The following is a 6,000-nucleotide window of genomic DNA, read 5'->3' as shown; positions in this document are numbered from 1 at the left end:
GGGAGCTTAACACATTTGGAAAACAAAAGAAAAAATAAAAAACCTCAGGTTCTCAGCCATGTTAAGGCTGGTCAACTAATGTGACTCAAAAATGATTCCTCCCCCTGATGGTGGAGACCAAGAGTGAGTGCTCCGACTTGGTCACAAATCAAGTCCTCAAGGTCATAGGACCACTAGAGTATAATTGACATTACCGACCTTCCGAGTAGACAGCAATCATACACCTGTAGATAATCAAAGCTTGTTCTTAAGGCCACCTGAGTAAACTCCTCTACAATCCTTTGTATCTACACTTTTTAAGAGAATTCAGCTGCCTTCAGCCAAATCTTTTACTGAAGCTATGCAACTTCCCCAGCCTTCCAAGAAGTTTTGTGACTATCTCCTATAACCATCTTTATAATTTTTCCTCTAAAATCGTTTCCACCACCCTGACTGAACTCCCACAACTCCCCCTTTTCTGTTTCTTGTGTCTATCTCAAAAGAAAAGAAAAGAAAAGAGAACAAAACAAAAAGATTTCTCCCCACTTGTTCCCAAAGGTCTATGTCTAGCTTATCTTCTTTCGGGAACCACGGGTTAAGTGATACAATTTGCATTAGATCCCTTAATTGATCCTGCAAAACCCAGGCTCCAGTGGCTTTAAGCAGCTGTTTGAATACTTTTATATACTGCTCCTGTTGTGCTGATAACTGTTGTCCCATGATAAAAGCCTACCCTGAACAATTCCCTCGAAATTGGAGATCCCAAGCAGGCACTGATGACCTACTGACTTAATGACTTATCGACTTACTGGCTTACCAACCACACAGTCTTCTCCTTAGTTTTCAAAGGTTCTGTCATGATTATTTGCCGGTATACCTCAGACCTGGGCACCAAGTGTCTGGGTCCAACCGGCAGACCCTGACCCAGCAATGGATGAACAAATACACTCAGACACTAATATCCAGTGAAAGAGCAGGCTAGGTGGCCAAGTAACTCAGGGATACCTAGAAGGGCCCAGTAAAGAGTTAACAGCAGTGGCCCTGATCTGCCAGTGAAATTCGCATTTATTTAGTACAGATTAAATAACAAAGGTCTTGAGTAAACACCACTAGAAGATAATTGACATTGCAGATCTCCCCAAGAGTAGTTCCCTCAGCATAAGATTAAATGTTGGCTTTAGGACCTCCTGAGTAAACAAGCTATTTAGATAAACTCCTCTACATTCTTGTGTATCTAGGCCCTAAGCTTTTAAGATAATTCAGCTGCCTTCAGCCAAACCTTTTACTGCAGCTGTGCAAACTCTCAGCTTCCAAGAAGATTTGTGACTATTTCCTCTAACTATCTTTATAATTTTTCTTCTAAAATATTTCCCACCACCTTGACTGAAGTCCCAAAGTTGAGAAGACAGGGAAGGGCAGCAGAGAAGCATGAAAAAATTAGAACAAGTTTGGCCATTATAAAGTAAAATGTTGGTCAGGTCTTTCAACACGGATTAAAAAAAAAGGGAGATTAGGGCCATGCTATGAGGACACTGAATGGCAGCCTACGTAATGGGAACTTCATCCCACAGATAAGAGAAGTCACTGGAAAGCTTTGAAAAGGTCACAAACATGACAAACAGCATTTCCAGGAAGATTACTGTGACCAATATTAGGCAAGAGAAGTTGGGAAATGATCTTCAACTTTGGACACTTAATAGAAATATCTAAAAGATCTATATTTCTTTTCTTTCCTTTTCATGTTTAATTTTGAAATAGTTTCAGACTTTCTAAAATGTTCCAAAAATAGGCCAAGTCCTCATATGCTTTTCATTCAACTTCCCCAAATATTAACATTATAGATATGCACCTAATAATCAAAATCAATAAATGATTATTAACACTGTAAAATGAATGCCTGTACAGACCTTATCCAAATCCCCTCTATGTTCTGACTAATGTCCTTTTTGTGGACCAGGATCCAATGTAGTATCACACATTGCTCTTCATTGTACTGTTCTTTCAGTCTTCTTTAATCTGGGGAAGTTAGGATTTACCTTTAAGAGCTTCACAATTTTGAAGAGTATTGGTTACTTATTTTGTAGCAGACCTTCATTTTGGACTTTTCTAATATTTTCTCACGATTAAACTCAGGTTATACAGTTTGTAGAAGAATACCACAGGGATGATGCTGCACCTTCTCCATCCATTGTATTAGAATGTCCTAATATGTCGTTATCTTTGACTACTGGAGACATTAACTTTGATCACTGGGTTAAAGTTCCTCCACTGCAAAATGACCCTTTTCCTTGAAAGCATTTTTAAACAACCAATTCCTGGGCTACACCACACATCAGGCAAATCAGATAGGCTTGAGGGATGGTACAGTCATTGGTAGGGCTTAAATGCTCTTCAAGTGACTGTAATCAATATCTGGAAATGCAAACATATGGCTTAGATAGTGAAGATTAGAATCCTGAAAATCAGCCTGGATACCATTCCCAAGGCTTCTCTTAAAAAAAAAAAAATCTAATTCTAAACAAAAGCAAATCCATCTGGATTTTGGCATGGACAAATGGTTGAGACATTGAGAAGAAATAGAAATCACCTGATGGGGAAAGAGATGCGTGAGTAGACTGCAGTCCAATTAAAAAAAGAAAAGACAGAATCAGGTGTGGTGACACTCGCTTGTAATTCCCGCATTTTGGGAGTGAAAGTGGGCAGATCACTTGGGCCCAGAAGTTTGAGAAAAGCCTGGGATTTCACCAGCCTGGGTGAAACCACATCTCTACAGTAACAATCACAAAAGTTAGCTAAGCATGGGGGCATGTGCCTGTTATTCCAGCTACTCAGGAGACTGAGGCAGGAGGATTGCTTGGGCTCACAAGGATGAGGCTGCAGTCAATTATGATCTCACCACTGCACTTCAGCCTGGGTGTGAGAGTGAGACACTCAGTCTTTAAAAACAAAAACAAAAACAGAAAAACAAACAAAAAAAAAACAGTAAAAATAATGTTCTAAGGTCAGATCTAGTACAAAAACTGAATCTTATTCTGTGACGTTGAGATGCTATAATTAAAATAGAACATGGAGGTGTTTCCATATGAATAGCTGACAGATTCTATACTTTTTATGCAGCTGCATCATATTCTATTGTGCAGATATAAGGTAGTCTGTTTAACTAGCATCGTGCTGGTGAAAGTCTAGGTTGTTCCCAACATTTTGCTGTTAAACAAACAATACAGTGAATAACCCTGATTAGGTGTCATTTTTCAAGACTGGTAGTGTGACAAATTTTTCCCAGTAAAGTTTGGGAGGGAAAAATATGTATTTTTTAAAATTTTGACATGCATTAAGACATTTTACTCTCCAAGGTTTGTACATATTTTTATGTTCCAAGAAAAGTAGGGGAGGGTAATATCACCTCAGCTGCTCTCACACAAAAGTCCTGAGTGACAGGACCTTTAGAGACACAGGCACACGGTCATATCTCTGGTGCCCACACAGGGCAGGGGCATCTGGATCCTGGGAAGCTCCAGGAAAGGTGAGGATCCCCTCCAGAAGACACCCTACTAAGGATCAGAAAGGGGCCAGGGAGTCAAGAGATTACGGCACGTCTTAAACTATGGGAAAGTTCAAGTGGAGGGCATCAAGGTTCAAGGAGCAAGCTGAGGTGAGACAGGGGTAGAGACTGATGGAAAGAGAAGGTAAAAAGCTCCAGGGAAGCTAGGGAAGGCACATGAGGGCTCTCCACTCCTCCTCAGCATTGAACTTTGTAGTGGTCATGCTGGTGGGGCTCTGTGAGCTCTAGCATGTTCAACACAATCTGGGGACTCTACCCACTCAAGGCCAGCAGGACTCCCTCCCCCAGCTCTGACAACCAGCAATGTCTCCAGACTTTGCCAAATGCTTTTCCCAATGAAAAATTTTCCCCTGGCAGAAGCATTAAACTCCACTAATCTATAAAAGCAAATCACCACTAAAATCCATCACCTCTTGGTAGAAGATTTACAAGTGTGAGAGGGGTAAAATGGAGGTCTTCAATATCTACTGAAATGACTTTTACTTAATCCGCAATTTGATGTCCCAGAAGGCATGTTTAGAGGTGATGCCACATGGCTGCCTGTACCTCACAGCAGAAGGGGTGTGGGTTTTCCAAGGGTTTTAACCGTAAACTGTATATGTCTGTAACTGTGAAAGGGAATGACACCGACTGAGTTACATTAAAAAATTGAGGTAGGGAATTCTGTAGATATTGGGAGGAAAAAATTCATAATGTAAACACAAACCCCATTCTGATTCTCTCACCATGTTAGGGCCATCTTGTCTATCTGTGAATGGTAGCATAGAGATTTTTGTATATTTTCAAAATGGTATACTGTTGGATCATTTTAAAAATAGGAATAAATCCCAAAATGGATGAGGTAGCTGGACACTGCTGGAGTCTCACTTTTGCCCAGGAGAGCTGACAACATCCTGCTCCCCCTGGCCTGGACACTGTCTGACTCAGGGGCATAAATGGTCTCTTATTATGGAGAAAGGAGATGTTTTGAACATTCTCATCATTCACCCATTCACCTCTCACACCCGTTGACCTCTGAAACCTCTTCCCCACTCCTGAATTTCATTCTCAATTTACTGAGCTCCATTTCTGTCTCTCATCCATTCCAACATGAGGTGGGTCCAGATGGTGGCTTCTGCCCATGGTTTTGTAAAAAACAAGAACACAAAACAACAAACAAACAAAGAAACAAAAACAACAAAAAAGACTTTCAAAATTGCTTTGCCTGAATCCTCCTTAAACTGACCTCTACCTGCAGCACCATCATCATACCAGCAGAATTTGGACACTTTTTCTGGTAATCAGATGCTTTCCATCTCTCATTAGGAAATGTGACTCTCTCCACCCTGCATAAAGATTTCCCCGTAGAAATCAACACAGAGATACTGCCTGTGTGTTCCCAAAGGAAATGGATTCTATAAGAACATGTGAAAGCTGCAATTATAGAAAAGACCACGTAAAACATGCATTATGTAGATGATTCTCACTATTCCATTAAGAGATACATTGTAAAACATGACATTAATAATTATTCTAGAGGAATAAAGCATGCATGCTGTTTTCTTAAATTAATTTTAATAAGGTGGTTCCTCCCATGTGCCCAGGCTGGGATTCTGAACAAAATTCTCCGTCTTCTGGGGCAATGCCTGAGAGGATGACATGGACTTAGGCCTGATATGCAGCCATTGCTGTCCATCCTGCCCCTGCTGCAGGACAGTACCAGCCCGGGGCCTAAATCTCCTGCTGAAGAGTTGAGAGAGAAAGTGGAGTATCCAAAGCCTCTTACCTTTTTCCAGTCCACTTGAATGGGTACCAGTGCAGTCCACTTGCCCCTGAGGACACCACCTGCTGGTCTTTGGCTTTTAAGAGTCAGACCTCACTGGCTTCTCTGGGTCCCAGCTGCTTTAGTCTGCGGAACCCTGGTCTTTGCCATGGGGGTCACTCCCCTTCCAGGCATGTCCTCCAGCTCCAGCTGACAGGTCAGCCAAACCAGAACCAAGAGAATCAACAAAGATTTCAATATCTAGTATATCCAGCAGAGATCTCAACTGCACAAAAAAATAGAGAAGTAGAGAGGCACACAGCTCCCCTGACAACATTGTGTCCCAAAGCAATATCTTCTGTGCCCCTCATTAAGGAGCTCACTGTCTCTCACCACATACGCAAGTGCTTCCAGGGTCTCTCAATTCCTCAACGGGAGGCAACACACATTTCAACCCAGTACTTCAGCAAAGGAAGTGGAGATAATTTATCTATTTGTGATAAAGTTCCTGAAAAGATCCCCAGACTGCAAAATTCTTCCCTGAAATATGACAGAAAAAGCTTTTCAATTGCAAAACGTTGACCTCCTTGCTTTTAAAAAAGTACCCCTGAAAGAGCCAAAACAATTTTGCCAAAATAAATTGCAGAACTTGAACTTTGTTATTTGAAATCTCACAAAACATTCCAAGTACTAAAAACAGAAGCTGCTGGCATGAGAA

The sequence above is a fragment of the Macaca fascicularis genome, chromosome 19 (genome assembly GCF_037993035.2).
Source record: "Macaca fascicularis isolate 582-1 chromosome 19, T2T-MFA8v1.1".
Classification (NCBI taxonomy): domain Eukaryota; kingdom Metazoa; phylum Chordata; class Mammalia; order Primates; family Cercopithecidae; genus Macaca; species Macaca fascicularis.
Note: the sequence above shows the minus strand (reverse complement) of the source record.